The sequence below is a fragment of the Diplotaxodon limnothrissa genome, linkage group LG10, assembly GCF_057381915.1.
Source record: "Diplotaxodon limnothrissa isolate DT_005_m linkage group LG10, D_limnothrissa_male_GT1.1, whole genome shotgun sequence".
NCBI lineage: Eukaryota > Metazoa > Chordata > Actinopteri > Cichliformes > Cichlidae > Diplotaxodon > Diplotaxodon limnothrissa.
This window is the reverse complement of record NC_140605.1, coordinates 35,892,844-35,912,904: the sequence shown is the minus strand read 5'-3', so window position 1 is coordinate 35,912,904 and position 20,061 is coordinate 35,892,844. Positions and strand designations below refer to the sequence as shown.

The following is a 20,061-nucleotide window of genomic DNA, read 5'->3' as shown; positions in this document are numbered from 1 at the left end:
GGAAAATATATGTCTATGCTTTTGCATTCTTTCGCCAATGTAGCTGAGTAATTATGTCATTGGCATCGATGAGCCACTGTCAATATGTGACATATTGAAATCGCGTTTGAATTTGCGCTTGTTTTTTTGCTTTCACTTTCATTTTGCAATTGCGCGAACGGTGTGTAGAGAGCAGCAGCACCGATTGGTGAGTGACAATTAATTGCACACCAATTCCTCTGACATCGTCTTATCACTCATTAGCTTACTATTCAAACGCGACAAGTGAAATCTCTTGCAGCAAGCTTAAACATGTGAGAGGTTGAGTGCGCAAAGAATCGCTGACCGTTATGTAAGTACGTGTGTAAAAGCAGCAGGATTTACGCTGGTATTTTAGTTCTGCTCAGCCAAATAAGACAGGTCAGGGTGAAGAAGGGGCAGCCAAAGAAAAGCTTACCACAAAACGGAGAAGTTATGACAAATCAGACTAAGAGGCAAAAAGAAAGCTCAGCTTTTTTGGTTTCATGGACAAAAGAATTTCTGTGGCTGGAGTATGACAAGCTAAATAACATGATGTTCTGCCAGGCGTGTTGTGAGTTTCATTTGATTTCTGAGTCGACAAGCGCCTTTGTTACTGGGACCAGTAATTTTAAGAAAGACCCCATCAGAACCCATGAGAAATGCAAGAAATGCATTATTGCCCAGTCTGCAGTATCTTTCCCAGAACAAACAGCAATTGCAAAAAAACATACTAAAAATAAACCAAGCACAACAAGAACTCCTGAAAAAGCTGTTTAGAACAGCGTGCTATATTGCAAAGAGTGAACTACCATTGGCAAAATTTAGCAGTCTTTGCAAACTTCAAAAAGCAAATGGCCTAGATCTTGGTTCCACTTGCCTCTTACCCGTGACTTCAGTGGAAATTTCAGATTCAGGATCTGACACAGACTGATTCATGTTCTACACAGTTCTTACAAGTTCATAGAAATTTCTGTTCAATTTGAACCAAGTATTTGAGTTGATGGTTGTAATTTTTATACAGTTGTTGTGATTTGTATTTTAACACTTTTTTTGATTAATTTTTGTTTCCGTTACAATATCATACTTTAATGTATAATATTGTAAAATTGCTTTCTTTTTTATTCGGGCTACTTAAATTTATTTTGGGCTACCAAAAACTGAAGAATGCCTGCCCGAAGGGCTACCAGAGATTTTGAAATTTTGCGAGCCTTGAAACCTAAGGTCCTTGTAAATGTATTTAAGAAGTGTGAGGGACCCCATTAGGGAGGAAATAAGCAGGAATTAAGAAATGTGGGTCCTAGTGTTGGTACTGAGTGTGACATTAGGTCTAATGGCACTGTGATTCAAGCATTAGAGTAGCTCACTATCTTTGACCGAGAGCATTCAGGGATAAATGACCCGTCCAAACAGCACCTGCAGGATTGTCCCGGCGAGCGTGACGTTCACTGTGTGCGCTTTCGCTTCCCTGCAAGTAAAACAAATGCAGTGAAACTTGCTGCTCTGTGTGTCTCACTTCTTTTCTTCACAAAGATCTGTAACAGCAGCAGAAAAATGGCTGTTGATCACAGGCTTTGTGCTTTGCTGCACGCACACTACAGCAGTGATGTACCACACACAGATGGAGTCGCTAAATTACACAACTGCTGACGTGCAACCAACAACTACCTGCTTCTGTTTCCTCCTATTCAAAGGGAGGCGCTAACAGCTGACTCAAATTGTGGTGTAATAAAGAGGAAACTATTCAACAGAGACACAAACCACACATCAACTGTAAAAGACGAACATGGCCAGCAAACACAAGCGACTCGGCAAGTACATTTAAAAATAGCAATGTAGAAAATGAGTGTGATTAAAGAGTGATAAGACTCAACACTCACTTTACCTTTCTTAGGTTTTATCTGTCTTTGATCTTTTCCTCTCACTGTTTCCTTTGTTTTTACAATAGTTGATGTTTTTCTGTAGTTTTTATTGTACAATATGATCTAAACACAGGAGCAAAACAACCAATGTAAACATTAACCGTCAAACGTGTAAACAAACCCTCGATGGCAGCACTTTGTGGATGACACGAGGAAGAAATGTGATTTCAACACTTTTGCAGAGAGAGCAGAGATAGCAAGTACAAACCTCTGTAGCTTCTCTCGTCTCCGGCAGATTCACGTTTAAACGATCAGATCGACTTTTCTGACGAGGAGACGTGTTTAAAACTCAAAGTTTGATCTCTGGTGTCTTTTCAGTGACAGATGCAGCAGCTCCATTTCCTGAATCACCTCGTTGTACAATAAATTTAGTATATTTAATGAAGTCAGACAAAAATTTAACTTCGATACTGCGAGTCTGTGAAAAACAAGCTGTCAGTGGGAAGGCCACACGAGCCTCGCTCTCCTTGAGCTTCAGACTCACATCCAGATGTTTTCTTTAAATAGAAAAATATGCAGTATGATGTGTGGTGTGACGTGGGGCAGGGATAGGGCCACCTCTACATCACAGCTAAGAGAGTTAAAGATCTTAATATTCTGACGCGATTAACAACTATCAGAGAGCTAAACAACTTTTCTCCATTTCATAATAATAAAGCATTTTACTCTTAATTAAAGACAAATCAAAATATAAGTTTGATCAATGCATAAATATTGTGTGAAAAAGTGACTTCCCCTAAACCTAATGACTGCTTGGGCCAGTGGGGACAACTGCCAGTGAGTCTTTCCCACCCAGGGACTCCAAGAAGGCGGGGTACCCTGAACCGCCACTCGGCGCATACGTGAAGACGACGGTCAGGGCGCATTCCCGATCTGGAAGCGCCTCATCCTGGCCTGTTTTTCTGTACCTCCTAAATAAACTGTGGTGAGAACAAAATATCTGGTGCTTGAGACGTTATGGAAATGTTACAATAAAAGAAATGGAAATCAGGAAGGTCAAACACGTTCTCACACTGCGAATGTGGCTTCACCGTGACTTAGTCCTCAGTTGCAAAATGTGGTGAAATCACTGAAGTTCTCTACTTTCTTTAACAGAGTCAGAGGAACCACAAAAGAAAGAGATAAAAGAGAAACCAGACCTCAGGATGGTGCTCCTTAATAACTGGATCTGGTGCATCAGGAAACACCATCTTAGGAGGAGACGATGCTTTTGAATCTAAACCATCTCCGAACTCGGTAACTTCAGAGTGTCAGAAGGAAATGTTTGAAGGTCAAAAACTGGCTGTGGTCGATACTCCAGGTGTGTTTGATAATGTTCAAACTGAAGAGGAGATGAAGACAGAGGTCAGGACAGCCATCTCCTTTGCTGCTCCGTGTGGACAGATTCACAGAGAGATTCACACCATGGCCTTGTTCACACGTGGAGATGACCTGGAGCGTGGGAGAGTCACCACAGGAAATTTTATCAGGGAAAATCCAGCTCTCCATGACTTCATCCGTCAGTGTGGTGGAGGATATCATGTTTTTAACAACAGAAGCAGAGATCGCTCTCAGGTCAGAGAGCTGCTGGAGAAGATCAACACCATGGTTCAGGGAAACGGAGGAAGCTGCTACACCAACGAGATGTTCAGACAGGCTGAGGAGGCCATGAGAAAAGCAGAAGCAGACCTCAGGATTGTTGTTGTTGGGAAAACTGGAGCTGGGAAGAGTTCATCAGGAAACACCATCCGTGGAGGAAAATCTCCTGCCTCGGTGACATCAGAGTGTCAGCAGGAAGCAGCTCTGTCTGATTTTCAGACCCTGGCTGTAGATACTCCAGGCCTGCTTCACACCGTGTTCACCTGAGATCAACAGATGCATCTCATTGGCTGCTCCCGGTCCTCATGTGTTCCTGGTTGTGATCCAGCCGAACATATTTATAGATGAAGAACGAGAAAGACTGGGGATCATTCAGGAGGTGTTTGGAGACGGAGCAGCTCGTTACACCATGGCGTTGTTCACACATGTAGATGATCTGAATGTCTCCATAGAAGAATTCATCATGAAAACTCCAGCTCTCCATGACTTAGTCCGTCAGTGTGACGGAGGATAGCATGTTTTTAACAACAGAAGCAGAGATCCTGCTCAGCTCAGAGAGCTGCTCGAGAAGGTCAACACCATGGTTCAGGGAACCGGAGGAAGCTGCTACACCAACGAGATGTTTGAGAAGGCAGAGAATGCTATAACCAAAGAGATGGAGCTACTTCAGGAGGACAGGCTGGGCTAACGGCCACTGAAGCAAGATATGAAGCAGAAGAAACAACGAGTTTAGTCGGGGCAGCTGGAGCTGCTGCTGGAGTCGGTACTGCGATTGGCACCGAGCTTACTGTTGGAGCTATCGTGGGAGCTGCAGCTGGTCCAGTGGGACTGTTGGTGGGAGCTGCACTGGGTCTGGCAGCAGGAGCTGCAGCAGGAGCTGCAGCAGGAGCTGCAGTGGGAGCTGGAGTGGGAGCTGGAGTGGGTCGTACTACTGCTGCTAAAGTCAGGAAGCAGGCGTGTATTACACAGTGAAGAACAATCACTCAGCAGCAGCTCGTTCAAGTCACATCATCAACACAATATTCACCAGTCTTCATCAGTATCATCATTTTTATTATCCTATTTGATTTAAAACGAATGATTAATTATTATTGATCATGTTAGTTTGGGGACATTCTTGAAATGTTCTCTCAGTGAGAACCTCAGATGATGTAAATCATGTTTTAAAGCCTGGTGAGTTTGCTTTCTTGTGCTGTCAGAGGAGAAACTGTAGAAGAAGCTGCAGTCAGCAGACGTGACAGTAAAGACCGCCTCTAGGGTTTCTACCTTATAATATGTAGCATCTGGAGTAAGTAAGACACATTTTATTTATAGCACATCTGTTAAGACGAGGAAAGTGTTATTTATATGGCGTCAAATCCCCACAGCAGCAAGGCGCTTCATGTTGTAAGGTAGACGCTCATGATGTGTTCATACACCATTTGATGTTATCCACAGCGTGTCTTTGTCCTGTCTGTGGGAAGTTAAACCTGATACCTGTCCAGGGGGTACAGGGGGTAGGATGGGCTCCAACCGCTCCATGACCTGAAGTGGAAATACAGAAGAGAATGGATGGACTGAGATTCTTCGTCAGCAGGCTGTGGCCTCTGCTGGGGCTGGGACCATGTCTAAGGCCGTGAGCTTAAAGCGTGAAGCTTTTCTTATGCATCTGGGCCCAGCCTCCATAGCAAGGGCATTTCTGGAGTCCTGAAGGTTGCAGTGCTGTACATAGACAGGTGCTGCTGTTCTTTCAGATGTGACCCACACTGGTAACTTGCTGCTTCCTGTCAGTTAATTAGTCTGAAGCAAAGCATGCTGGGACTGGATCTGTCTGACTCGAGGTCAATTGAATAATTGTTACAGGAATGTGTTCAAAGTGTCTGTGCTGATCCGCACAGCTCGTTCATGTTATTCATCAGTAAAGTGGAGATGTCCTCCTGTTGTTGCAGCACATCATTGTGGGGCTGCCGTCAGGTCTCAGCTGATTGTTCAACAGTTCAGACCCCACAGGGTCTCTGCCCCCATGGTGGGAGCAAATGCACCGAACTGCACCATCATGATATGATCAGCTGTTCCCTTCATTCAGCTGTTCAAGGGGATCTTTACAGAGGACTGCCCTCCTCCTTGTCTGATTGGTTCAGCCTGATGTCCGTCTGCAGTCTCTGATCCCGCCTCCAAACCCCTGCAGGTGAATTTAATCAAATAAATGATTAAAAAAAGGTGTCTGTCTTTGTTCAGTCTGATGTGAAATGGAAACATATGGAGAGATATTTAATGGTGCAATACCTGAGTCTGACCACATGAGGGCGACATTTAATGACCGTCAGACTGAAGCTGATAGAAACAATCACGTGAAACAATCGTTGTGTGTGTGTTTGTGTGTGTGTGTGGCATATGGGGACAAAAGGCATGTTTGAGACTCAAAATGTAGTTTTAGTGTCAGGGTTACAGGTCAGGTTTAGGCTCAGGGTCAGGCAGTCATGTAAGACGCCAGGGTAAGCATGATGTCAATGCTCCACTAAGATATGAAAACAGGTTTGTGTGTGTGTGTGTGTACTGACTGTGAGCTGCAGTCAGCAGAGCAGGGATGAAGATGATGAAGGTCAGCCTCACTGAGTTCCAGATGAAGTTTTCCAGGTGGTCCACCTGCTGCACAGCTGTGATCCTCACCTGTAAACATGAAGTCATGTGACCTGTGAACCAATCAGCAGCCTGAAGGTGAAGCTGAGGTCAGAGCAGCAGCAGGACGTCCCTCCCATTAAAAACACCAACAGGAACATCAATCAATCAATCAATCAATCAATCAATCAATCAATCAATCAATCAATCAATCAATCAAGCCTTTTATTTGTCACATGCAAAGTCTACAAAATTGGACCCCCCCCCCCTCCCCGACCATACATACATAGCACAGACATGATGTTGGATGACAGGTCGGAGACAGGTAGTAATGTGGTAAAAACAATGGAATGTACAATCCAATGGGAAAGCAGAGGAGGGAAAAGGCTGTACGCATGCTGGGATCCTTGTGGGAGGTCAGCACGAGAACAGAAACAAAAGAAGCTCCTCTGCACAGAGAGCACACACATGTTCACGTTACAACACCACAAGCAACAGGGGTGGGTGAGGCGGTGAGCCGATGTAGACGCAGTCATAATAATGCAATTATTACAAGCCAGCTCCATCAGCAACCCTGTTATCATGGTTTGAAAAGGTAGATGTCTTCAATGTCCTCGATCGACAGTCTTTCCAGGCACGCAGCCCTCCAATTCCTCCACCCGTCCGTCGTGTATCCGGCAGGGAGCGTCCCTCCAGGACACTCGGGCTCTCCCGGGACTCTCCCAGACTTCTCGTGGAGAGGAGGGTGTCAATAACATTCTCATCACAGTCGCCGACATGTGATCGTGTTGAGCTCATTTCTGACACTTTGGTGGATGTTTGAACGTAACACAGTGATTAATAAGCAACAACATGTTTATTAATCACATTTTTACAATTCTGTGAAATTCATTTAACCTGAACTAAAAAAAGAGAATTAAAAAAAAGGCCCAACTTACCTCGGTCTGAGTCTGCGTCGGCATCGAGCCTGTAACATCACTTCCTGTTTGTTCCACCACGGTGGTGACGGTGGTGAAGATGTGAGGAGCTAAACAGAGTTTGAGTTGTTAATTGTTCAGTTTTACAGGAAGTTAGTGTGTAAGACAAAGATGGATTATTATGAACTGACAGTCATGCAAAGCTGCTGTGGTAGATGGAGCTGAAACAGCTCAGCTTCATGTTTAATCACATTCTGAGTTTACAGTGGACGTGAAACACCACAGCGTGGAGGCTCCAACCAGCTGGCACACATTTAACTCTTCAGCAGATCAACTGTGTGTGTGAAGCTGCAGTCCAATCAGTTAGCACAGATTTCCACAGGAAGTGATCGGCACTATTTTAAGGTAATATTGAGGTTTGATTGAACCTCCAGTTATTAAAAATGTCCTTGTTCAAGTCGTTTTCCTAAACCGTCCACAGGAAGACAGACTAAAGACAGACGGACAGCTCGAGCAGGAGTTTCAGGGGAAATCATTTCCTCCTTCTGTGTTGTTGGTGAGTGGATTACCTCAGAGCAGGACCGTGTCTGTGGGTGATGTGCTCGTGGTAACAGGTCTGCTTGGGTGTTGCTGGGATTCATTTTCATCTGTAAGGCTGATGCTGCATCGAGTTTTAGACGTAGGCTGTTCCTGTGATACCAACAGACACAAGACTGAGAGCCTTCACGGGAACGTGGACGGGGTTTGTGATATCTACAAGACCACAGGGCCACACCTCTGCCGTTATGGGATGCATCCTTCTCTAAGTCTGCAGGTCTGAGAGGGGAGCAAGAGGTGGTTGCCATGGTGACGGGAATGTTGCTTGCAGAAGTGTTTCAGAAAGTTGCAGAAGAAGAAACGTGAGCTGGATCTCTGCCACATAAGGAGAACTTCTGACCAATCACCTGAGAGTCCTGTTTACCACACATGATACTGTCCTGTGTGGGGGCGGGGCTCTTTGTACAGCAGCCGTTTTTTAACTTGAATCTTCAGCTGCTAATAATCTAAGAAAATGCACTTTGAGCATGTTCGTCTCTGAGTGAACATGCAGCTCTGGACAGAAACACTTTACCCTGATACGACGAGATGTTTGTCTTTACATTTACAGCTTCCTCACCTGTGACGACGCTCACATCGATGTGATGCTTCTCATCGTTGAACCAGCCGGGTATCTCCACCCTGCAGCCGTATCGTCCAGCGTCTCCCTCTGTCAGGCTCTTTATGGTCAGAGAGACGTCTCCGTCCTCCAGTCGGCCCAGCAGCTCATACCTGCTGGAAGCTCTGGTTAACACTCTGAGTCCATCTGTGGAGATCAGCTGATTGGAGCAGCCTCTGGCTGGTATCTCTCCTCGCTGCCAGCACGCTGACAGAGCGCCGTGATATTTGCTGTCATATTTACAGGGCAGAGTGATGTCTTGACCTGTGTGACCTTTGACCTCCACGCTGTCACATTCACAGACTGGAAACACAGAAATAGGAAGTTAAAGACAGTTTGATTTTTTATTCAAAGAATAAAAAAGTGATTTTGTTCAAAGAAGAGAGAGAGCCGAGCAAACAGAGTGACAGCAGGAGTAACGGAGGCTTACGTGCCTGACAGAAGGACGAGCAGCATCACAGGAAGCCTGCTTATTTCCCCGCAGGCTGCTGAAGCCCTCGGAGTCTTCATCACTCTGTAGAACATCCAGACATCATCAGCTCGCCCGCTCTCCTCTGAAACACTCTGCAGGAGTAAAAAGAGCCGGACTCAACAAACCTTCAGTCTCAGAGCTGCTCCGTGTCGTTCTTCTTCTGCTGTCACATTTATGACTCTGTGGTTTGTCATGTCCGCCCTTCACTTCCTGCTAACAGCAGCTCGTTCTGCAGACCAGCCACAGGCTCAGAGATGAGTCAGCTTTTATTGACCTGCAGGCAGAAGAACAGACGTTCAATATTTCAGATTCGTTCAATCAGATTATTCATCCTTAAATACTTGAGCTGGTCTCTGGCTCGTTGTCAGCGAGATCGGTCAGACGCTCGTGTCCTCAGTATTCTGCTCAGAGGCAGAGGACGCGTTCAAGTACAGATACCTGTGAAAACAACACTGCAGCACTGAAGCAACTTCTTTACTGAAAAAGTGCCGGTGTTCTGGGCATACAGCCTACCTCACAAACCATCCTACCCGTTGTTTCTGAGCATGTGCACAGCACAAAACCCCAACTTAACAGCATCTGGCTGTAATTTAACACAACTCCTTTGTCATATTTAGAATAGAATAGAATAGAATTCAACTTTATTGTCATTGCACATGCACAGGTACAGGGCAACGAAATGCAGTTTGCATCCATCCAGAAGTGCTTTAGTGATATAGATATATTACAATATATATTAGCAATAATATAGATATGTGAGTATATTACAGAAATGGGTCTATTATGGTATGTTATAATGTACACGGTATGAAGTATGTTGTGAATATTCTATAACTATAAGTATGTACAGGCTGTAGTGAGTACAAGCTATGTACAGGATATGAACAGGATATAAATATGAAAAACTATACAGAATATGAAATAAATAACTTTACAGAATCTGAGATATACAGCTATACAGAAATGGGAACTATGCAAGTTGTAAACAGTTGTAGGATTAAAGATTATCGAATGTACAGAATGATTATTTACACAGAGCTATACAGTAGTGCAGTTAAGATAAGTGAGGGTGTAGATAGTTTCTACAGAGGCTATATAAAGTGCTAGTGGTTGTGAGTGGTGGTTCAGTCCATGTTATTATTGTGTGTTTGAGGGTACAGTTGTCCATTGTGGGTGTGTGTATGTCCAGTCCATGAGTTTAACGTGGGTCAGATGTCAGGAGGCAGAGTTCAGGAGTCTGACAGCTGTGGGGAAGAAGCTGTTCCGGTACCTGGTGGTCTTAGTCCGGAGGCTCCTGTGGCGCCTCCCAGAGGGCAGGAGGGTGAAGAGTCCATGTGATGGGTGACTGGGGTCTTTGATGATTTTCCCAGCCCTTTTCAGACACCGCTTCCTGTAGATGTCTTTTATGGCAGGAAGTGGTGCTCCGGCGATGCGCTGGGCAGGTTTCACGACCCTCTGCAACGCCTTCCGGTCCGAGGCAGAGCAGTTCCCGTACCAGACTGTTATACAGTTGGTCAGGATGCTCTCGATGGTGCAGCGATAGAAGTTCACCAGGATGTCTGAGGACAGGTGGTTCTTCCTCAGAGTCCTCAAGAAGAAGAGGCGCTGGTGAGCCTTCTTGACCAGCTTGGAGCAGTTGGTCGTCCAGGTGAGATCCTCGGAGATGTGGACTCCCAGGAACAATATTTGTAAAACAGTTAAATATTAGCACTTTATTGAAGTGGATACTTGATTTTTTAAGCCATTGTGAAATCGCTACCTGCTTTTTGCACAAAACTGTTGAATTTGCAGCTTTGGTTAAGTGTACTTTCAAGTTAATGGACACATTTGATGTTCTCGAGAAAGTTATTAAGTTTGCAGTGCATTCATGCTGAGGGAAATATTCTAATTCGTTAATATGTGTATGGTATGTTAAGTCTATCTAGGTAATGTGGTTATTTAATAGGTTAAATTATGTGCATTGTTTGCTGCACATATTGAAGCTCAAAAGAAGATAATGAGAAGAAATGGGAAGAGATTTTGTGGAACTGTAGATGGTATTTGTGGAGATACAGAAATTCTTTTATTGCTGCCATATAACCTGCATCATTATAACTGCATTAATAACATTCTTTACAGCATTATTCCATCTAATAATATTTCTCACAGTATTGATGTTGCATGAAAGTTGTTTATTGAAGATGTCCATTTGAGGATCCTTCCATTAGGTTAACTTTTATTACAAGTACGGTCAGAAGTATTTTATACACATTGCATATCTGTGCTTATTTTGAGTTGATGTTCGGTTCATTAAGGGTCTTAAGCTTCACTGGCGTGACTGTCCAGGTGATCCATGCTGAGGGAAACTAGAACATAGAAGGATAACTGCAATGCATGCTTACAACACATATAATCTAGGAATGCGTCAGGCCTGAGGCCTTAACTCATTTGGTGTCTCACTATATTTTACTCTACTTGGTAACAGATGACCAGAGTCAATAATTAGCCCCAGAGACCCTGAGGGCTTGAAGTTTATTACCTTGTATGGAAGGTGTTATAGAAAAGAGAAGTTCTATGTCTGTCTATAGCTATTAAAGATGTACAAGATGTACGATTAATGTCTGGAACCTATTTTGATCTGTCATTGATGCCATGGGGGGGCGTGTACCCCGCTGCTTTATAAGTATCCACAACATGTATTTTGGTCAGGAGACATATGCTGATGTTTTCTCCTGGCTGTTAATAAACTCATCGTTTGATTGCACTTTTCTGGGGCCTCCGTGGTTTGTGACACTGCTCTGCATTGGTCGATTTCGCGACATATTATACTGCGAGCAGGTCCCTGTAACTGAAGCAGAAAAAGTATTAAAGGAAAGGGTGCAAAAGGGGAGCATTAACCCCAGTTTGGTACATCTGGCTAATTAGAGACAAAAAGCAGAACCAGGTGATGAACTTGTTGTACGTGAAGGCTTTATATAACCACTCACACCTTACAGGAGACAAGCGTAGTGAACAGAATCAAAGTGTAGCACCATAAAAGGAGAGATGAGCGTGTTAAAGGAAGGAGATGTTTGGATCAAAACTGTGTATGAAGGGTACAGGAACACAGAGCACCGAATAACAGGAAAAGTAGGAGCTGAATGAGGAACTTATAAAAGGGACAGATGGAGGGACGGCCCCTCGACTCTGCAGTTGGCTTTGGCGCTGAGCTTATTACCCTTTTTACACAGGATAAAAAAGTTGTTGAAGTCTGTCTTGAATTGTGTGTTCTCAGCGGATCTGAAACAGAGTATCGGGAGCTGGTCACGACCGTTTACTCGTTCCTTTCTGTTGATTAATGTTCTGGATTTGGAAACACACTTTGGTTGTAGTCATAAAGTGGACGCCCCTTCTCGACTTTGAAGTTTTTCAAGGATTACAGCCTTTGAAAAAAATAACAAAGCTAATTTTTTCAAGGGAGCTACCAGAAGCAAGCTAGCATTAGCCTCGTTTCGAAGCCGCCCGAAAACACACCTGCACCTGATGCCGCCCCTCCGGCAGCAGCGGAGGAAGGTACGGGGAGCGAGAGCAAAAAGGACATCTTTGAGGAAATTAAGAAAATGAATGCTACTCTTCAGGTCGTAGCAAAAGACGTCACCACTGTTAAAGACGCGACTGAAGAACTAAAAGATTCAGTGGAAGATATAAACGTATATCACACATGGAAGATGCCAGCGTGCTCACCGAGCCAAAAGTGGACAAATTTCAGAAAAGGTTGGAGGCGTTGTGGTCACGAGTGGAGGACCTTGAAAACCGTAGTAGGAGAAACAATGTACGGATTACTGGACTTAAAGAAGGTGTGGAGGCACCGGGGAACGTGATAAATATGTGACGGAGATTCTGGCCAAAGCACTTGAGCTTTCTGGAAGAGAATTTGAAATTTAAAAAATAACAATGCCAGAATCTAACGAGCCTCCCAGGGCGATACATGTCCGCTTTCTACGTTCATCGGCCGGGGAGCATCGTGGAGTCGACTGGCAGGGCGGCAAGCTGTCCTTCTTTGAAGATGTCAACTAAGGGAGGATTCAGGGTCACCTGGTCCAGCCCTAACTATATGCTTTAGCAAAAAGGAAAGTTTGAAGCCTAATCTTGAAAGTAGAGATAGTGTCTGTCTCCTGAATCCAAACTGGAAGCTGGTTCCACAGAAGAGGGGCCTGAAAACTGAAGGCTCTGCCTCCCATTCTACTTTTAAATACTCTAGGAACAACAAGTAGGCCTGCAGAGCGAGAGCGAAGTGCTCTAATAGGGTGATATGGTACTACAAGGTCATTAAGATAAGATGGGGCCTGATTATTTAAGACCTTGTATGTGAGGAGCAGGATTTTGAATTCTGGATTTAACAGGAAGCCAAAACAGGAGAAATCTGCTCTCTCTTTCTAGTCCCTGTCAGGACTCTTGCTGCAGCATTTTGGATCAGCTGAAGGCTTTTCAGGGAGTTTTTAGGACTTCCTGATAATAATGAATTACAGTCGTCCAGCATAGCGACATTAGAAACAGTCCCACTGACTACGTTTTTCTCTCGCTCCTTTGGACTTAAACTCGCCATGGTAACCTTTTAAATGCCCTTTTCTGGTTCTGATTCCCGGGACAGTCGTGAGTGTGAACACACACCTGCTTCAGTCTGACTGAAATTCATCACACCTGAACAGGAGTGTGTGTAACACTGACACACACTCAGTGGGACTCACCTGCTCAGGTGAAAACAGCTGACAGTCACTCGCCTGATGTTACCGAGGACTGTGCTTTACTTTTGCTACGTCGCTTCAGGAAACATGACACCATCAAAATAAAAGCACAGATGCACATCACGTTTGCAACAATAATAAAGATGAGTCGTGTTATTAGTGCTGTAATGAACGTGAGCAACATCCATGTGATTCACTTTGAAGGAGCTGAGCGGGTTTGGGTCAGTGATGTTTCAGGAAGCAGAGGCCGCTCACAGACCTCACAGCAGTCAGTGGATGTTTCTGTACACTGCAGAGTAATCGAGTAATCGACGTCTGTTCACAGAGAGGCTCAGAGTCCGGCTGGGGCTCAAACCTGAGCACAGGACCACTTCTATTAGTTTCACCTTCACAAACACAACATGTGAACTGCAGTCGACACAGTTTACTGCACTAAACGCACTGATGCTGCTGCACAATCACACACAACCAGTGTTTGAATGTGTGTGTGAATGGGTGGATGACTGAATGTGTAAAGCGCTTTGGGGTCCCTAGGGTAGTAAAGCACTACACAAATACAGGCCATTTACCATTTACAACCATTAATCTGGAACATAACCTTCAGAGTCAACAGGAAGAAGTTTTATTGCAGCGGGTTGAGCTGTGAGTGTAGCGGCTGCTGATACAAACTGAGTACATCAGCAGCTTCTGGATGAAATGAAAACAGTTATGAAGGTGTACACGATGGTGCTCTTTACTTTGAACGCTCCGTCGCTATGAATTATGGGACGGCGTTTCCTCCTCCCCTTCACTCTTCACTCAGTTCAAAAAAGCGCCCCTCCGACAGCCAAACCCATCTGTTCTCTGATTGGATTGTTACATTTGTGATTGACATGACATTGACCAATCAGATGAAAGGAAGAAAAATAGGGTCAAAAATCGTACTTGTATACTTGCAGGGGGTTTTTTCTAAGTCCACACACAAATCATTTTACACATACAAATCTTTTTTACAAGTACAAAATATTTATGACCACATTTTGAGCCCATAGGTAGTCCTCCCCAGCTGCTATCAGGGCAGGAGACGTTCACACCTGTGCATCCAAACTGCAAATGAATCGCGCATGAGCGAAGCCGCTGCTCCCGCACTGACTGTAACGCAGTCAGTTCTTTTACTGTTATGCTGTTTTGTGGATCACGAGGTTTAAAACTATTTATAAACACACACACACACACACACACACACACACACACACACACACACACACACACACACACACACACACAAAGTAACTCCACCAGAGCGCCTATTTCAGGTCACTTTTGCCGGTCCAAGCCCGGGTAAAGGAGCAGGGTTGGAATTGTGACATTAATACAGACGCCTTTGTTTGGTCTGACTTTGTCTTTTTGAGTCCACACTCCACACCAGTGGGTGGCAGAAATAAACCATTGTTTTGTTTGCCAACCACAAATAAAAGCTGCAGAAGAAGAAGGCTTAAAAGAAGGCGGGAGCACAGCTGAGGGAACATAACACGGCTGCGACTAACAGAGAGGCACAGACAGCCTGCAGCTTCCTTCATTTCACCATCGAGCACGGAAGAGTTTGTAGCAGTGATTCAGATTATTCTGATCATCAGCATGGATACGGGACGACAGACGCGATCGACCAGTCAGCAAGACCTGCGGATCAATATCTATGGAAGAGAAGTCACAGTCCTATGGCGGGAAATAGTAAATTATCTCATTGATAAGACGTATAGTTTACCTCTTCTGCTTCTTTGTCTTCTTGAATGCGTTAAAATCGATGGAGAAACCCTCCTGAAGAAGCTGCTCCGTGGAGCGTTCAGAGGCAGCGCCTGGATTTGGAGCAAGTTTCAGCGACGCGTCAGCAACCAACAAGAATCCACCTTTACTATTATTGATAATGATACAGCTGTGGTTAGCGAAGATGATGCAATCATTCCTATTGATGCTGACGACGTAAGCCATGATCAAACCTCGATGACGACGACGGTGTCGAATAATATCCGTTTTTAATGAGATCGAGATCACGCGATAGATCAGACTAATGTATTGATGAGAAAATCACGTTAGCAATGGGAGCTGTACTGATTTATGTCTGTTGAATTGAAAGAAGTAAGCACAAGCTTAGATATCCTCTGGTACAGGAAATACCAAATATGGCAACAGCAGCGGAAAGCCCCACAGCATTTCAACAGGAAGTGAGTCACCGCGAGTAGAAAACAAAAGGACCCAAACTTGTATAACACCTTTCTAGCCTAACTCTATACAACATGCCTCATTCACCCATTCATGCTAGCTTTTCTATGCTTAACGTTCACGCTCACAGAGAGCAGCTCGTAGCTAACAGTACTCTGCATGCAGACTGGAGCATGGAGGGATCGCCCCATCAAAGCAGGTAGCTCTGGTCGTCTGCCTCCTTTCCACTTGGATCACACTGAGAGGCGGCAGAAGTCAGGACATGGCCAAATCAATATGAAAGAGTCCCTTTAGGAAGGTTCAAGGCTCTTCCTCTAGTTTTTTTTGATCCAGTCATTAAATCCTGAATCGATTTTTAAATATAAATATACTTTTACCAGAAAAGTCAAAATCTCAGGTTAAAGCTCACGAAACTATTTCACCGACCACCAAACAGCTAAAACAATGACGACGATTAAAGAGTGGATAAACAGATTCCACACAATGATGGAAACACAGAGCGTGGATCGTTCACCCGACGGCGCGTACGCGGACACGCCGTCGGGGCTGAAAGCCGACAGCTGACGGAGTTCTTGCTCTGCTGCCGGAAAATACCGAGCACGCCCCTTCGACATTTTCGCCGACCAATCAGCGGGTTGCCGATCAATGTTTCTACTATCGATGCGTAGCCCCTTTTACGACACCCAGTGATGTCACATTCCTGCGTCCAGCTGTAGTAATCGTCAACAGGTGTGTTCGGGGAACCGGATTAGCGAGCTCACGGTTAGCGCGATGATTTGATCTTGGATGTAGTAAGCGACGTACGAAGAACGGGCCCCTGGTGTTGCTAGTTCTCTGTTTGCCATCTAGCAATAAATCTACGTTTGAGTTCACTTCCTGCCTCCGAGTGTCTGCTCATTAGCTCCTCCTTACACCACTCCTGCACACAGCCGTCACATAACAGAAATGATACGTTTTGTCTTTTTCTCTGCTCATTTGTGCTGTTTCATCAGCGTTTTGTGGTGAGTCACTGCTTCCCCATTTCAACTTTATCAAGCACAGGATTGAGATCAGATCAGTATCAGTACAGTTAGATCAGGATCAAATTCATGTGATTGGAATAAAGGATTGTGTTGTTGCTCTGTCGTTACTAAATTGCTTAAATAAACCGTCCTGCATTCAAGAGACTCAATTGTGGACTTTTTTTTTAACTCTAAGTGGCTGTTGTTGTGATTTGGTGCTACATAAATAAAATTGAATTGAATTACCAGTAAAGGAAAACTTATTACACGTATTACAATCATACCAATAGTTCTTACATGTTGCTCTCAAGATGAACATTTCCTCGGGGGTCTAGTCTTTTCCGGTTCACTAAAATACAACCAAGCCAACATCACCAGAGCATCATGGAGGAGAGCAGCCGCTAACAGTGACGCGTTGACCTGGGAAGCTGCTTAAGGAGTGTTTCATCAGCTGAGGAGAGGTAAACACTGGGAGGTCTCCTCACCGCCAGCTCAGTCCACTTTCTTTGGTGTCCATGTGTAATGTGCCAGATTTAACAGGCTGGAAGAAAAAGGAGGAGAAAATACAATAAGAGCACAAGTAGATCAACACAATAGGGCTCCAAACAGTGGGCTTGAAAGAAATAAACATAAAACACAAAAAGCAGCTTAAAAAGGAAAAGAAGAAACACGGACTTGTGTTTTGTGTATTTGCATTGATCAGCAAACGCACTTGTAAAGAGGGTAAGAAGCCACAACAAAGCCCCCCAGGACCCAGAGGAATGAGATCTGGGTCATCCACCGCCTCCACGAGTGCTGAAGACCACACGTCTCAACCTGTAGATGATGCACACGTCATGTCAGTCTGCTCATCTGCAGGAACAGGACACCTATCAATGCTTCTGCTGGGTGCTGCCAGCCCGGGCAGAGTGCAGGGACCTTCCCACTCCTACTCACCAGTGCTGTAAGTGAGATATTTCTCTTTGGCTCTTGACGAAGGCGGTTGCACTTTTCTCTTCTCCCTCTCCTTTATCTTCCCTGCTTAGCTTCTCGTGTCCTTGGGAAGAGGGAGGCAGCCGGGGATGGGGAGAAAAAGAAGGGAGGAGCACCAGTAGGCACCCCCGTCCTTCGGCACCCACCAAGGCAAGGGAGCCCAGGCCCATCCAGATTGGGGCCTACGGCAGCAGGACCACCCAGCCCCACAGGACCGGGGGCAGCCCACCCGACCCCACCGCAGAGGAAACTGTTCCCGCCCTAACATTCAATCATCTCCCAGACTGCACAAGACAACAGACACCCAGGTTAAGTTTATTCTCCACCTCTCTTATGGCTCTCCTCCACCTGCAGAGTGGACTCCTGCAAGGATGGAGCAAACTCCCTGCCAGTTGAAGAGCCCCCTAGTTAGGCCGATGCGCCAGAGGCGCCCTGCGCCAGGGCTGAGCCCCCGTGCACCAACCCGCCCACAACCTCGGCGATACACCAACAAGGACCGAAGCCCCCAAGGCCCAGCCAGAGCCCCAGCACGGAGGCGAAGCACCCCCGAACCCCAAGCCCCCACGCCTGCCCCGGATCCACTCAGGGGCAGCCAGGCCACCAGGCCAGTAACCTACGTCCACCAGCACAGACCCTCCCCCAGCCCTGCTGCACGCAGCCACACGGAGAACACCCTCCAAGAGCGACCAAAGCCACTAACCAGGTCATGAACACAACCCCCGGGTTAAGCCCTCCAGCAGTGGCGGTCCTAGCCTCGCCAAATTATAAGTCTGTATCATGATGTCTGGTGTTTTCCTGTTTGTTGTTTTGTTTTTATTTTATTTTATTTTGCGAGTTGGTTATTAGATGCTGCTCCAGCCAGCCTGAGACTCCCCCGCCGCTCCGCCTTCTCCTTCCTGCGCCGCAAGCCGCAGACGCACCTCGCAAACGGAGGGCGCCCTTACTCCCAGCAAATGGGCGGCAGGAAACCGACCGGTGCCTGTGCCATTCCCAGTATGCGCTGGCTGGCGTCGGGGCAGCATGAGCACGAGCATTTTTTTCTTGTTTTTTGCCCATGCCCGTGATGCCGCCCCCCACCACGATGCCGCCCCGAGCGCACCGCCCGTGTCGCCCATATCAAAAAACGCCACTGTGTATGTGCGTGTATGTTTGCAGGTGTATGCATAACTTGTAAATCTTTCTTGTGTTAATGTAAATTTGTCTGTTATTGTGTAAATACTTACGCTATTGTGTACTTCACACACATGGAGAAAAGCCAAACTGCCTTTCATTGTTCTTGTAACAGTGACAATCAGAGGCGGAGCCAGACATTTGAAACACCCGGGGCTTAGCCCTAAAGGGTAGTATGCATGTGGGATTTTTTTGTTTGAGTTGTTTTGAGTTTTGTTCAAAAAAGAATGACTTCATATAAGGAAAAATATATATCACATGTGCAGGACACCTTAAACTAGTTTAATTAAGCAGCAAAGCAGAACAAAGTCGGGGCTGTATCAAGACACAAGGACTAAACCCCAATTCAACCAGACCCAGAACTGATTCAGAATTAAAACAGGACTACAACAGTTCAAAATCAGGACTACTGAGGACTTAACCAAAGCTACATCCACATGTACACGGGTATTTTTGAAAACGGAGATTTTCCGTTTTCGTTTTAAAAAATAATCCCGTCCACACATAAAGGCAGAAATGAAGGAAAACGCTGCTATAAACATGCCAAAGCAACAGGTGGCGATATATTCCTAACCGTGCAGAAATGTTGGCCAATCAGAAGTCTAGAAGCCTCGGTCGGAAATATTAAACAAAGATGGGGCAAAAAAGCAGAACCGAGTCGTATGTGTGGAGGACAGTAACTGTGTGTATATGTAAGCATTTAAACACTGCAGAGAGAACAATTAACAGTATTGTAGAAATTCATTTCACCGAAACAATAACGTGGCGCACAGTGTGATATCAAAATAGGCGCACACCTTTGACGCTGCTTTTCTGTGTTTTCTCAATTTTTCTCGTCCACATGTAAATGCAAAAATGGAGTTTTCAAAAATCTCCACCCTGGCTGGAGTTTTTAAAAATCTCCGTTTTCAGTGACCTAAAACGCCGTTTACGTGTGGACGGAAGGTGCAAACGCATAGAAAAATCTGCGTTTTCAAAAATACCCGGGTACGTGTGGACGTAGCCCAAGACAGAACCAGAATCAGAACTAGATGATAGCAGCACTAAAAATCATCATAGACCTGCACTACACTTATTTTTTAATTCTACCAAAGTCCACTGTTTAGATTGAGAAAAGTTTATATAATTATTTATCCTTGTTGTGCAAACAAGCTGCAGAACTTAATAAATATAGAATTTGAAAAATAACAAACCTAAAAAGAAACACTAGGTACGAGATACATGAGGACCTGTGATACGGTGATACTTTTGGCAAACAACCATGTGACTAACAGGTGTGTCTCACCTGCTCTTGTTCATCTCTGTTCTGTCCTCATTCTCTCTCTCTCTCCCTCTTT

At 45.1% G+C, this 20,061-nt stretch overlaps 1 pseudogene; it reads left to right on the top strand.

Moving 5' to 3' along the window:
- Positions 1 to 1,783: 1,783 nt before the first annotated feature.
- Positions 1,784 to 4,469, top strand: LOC146624900 (GTPase IMAP family member 8-like; annotated as a pseudogene).
- Positions 4,470 to 20,061: the final 15,592 nt, after the last annotated feature.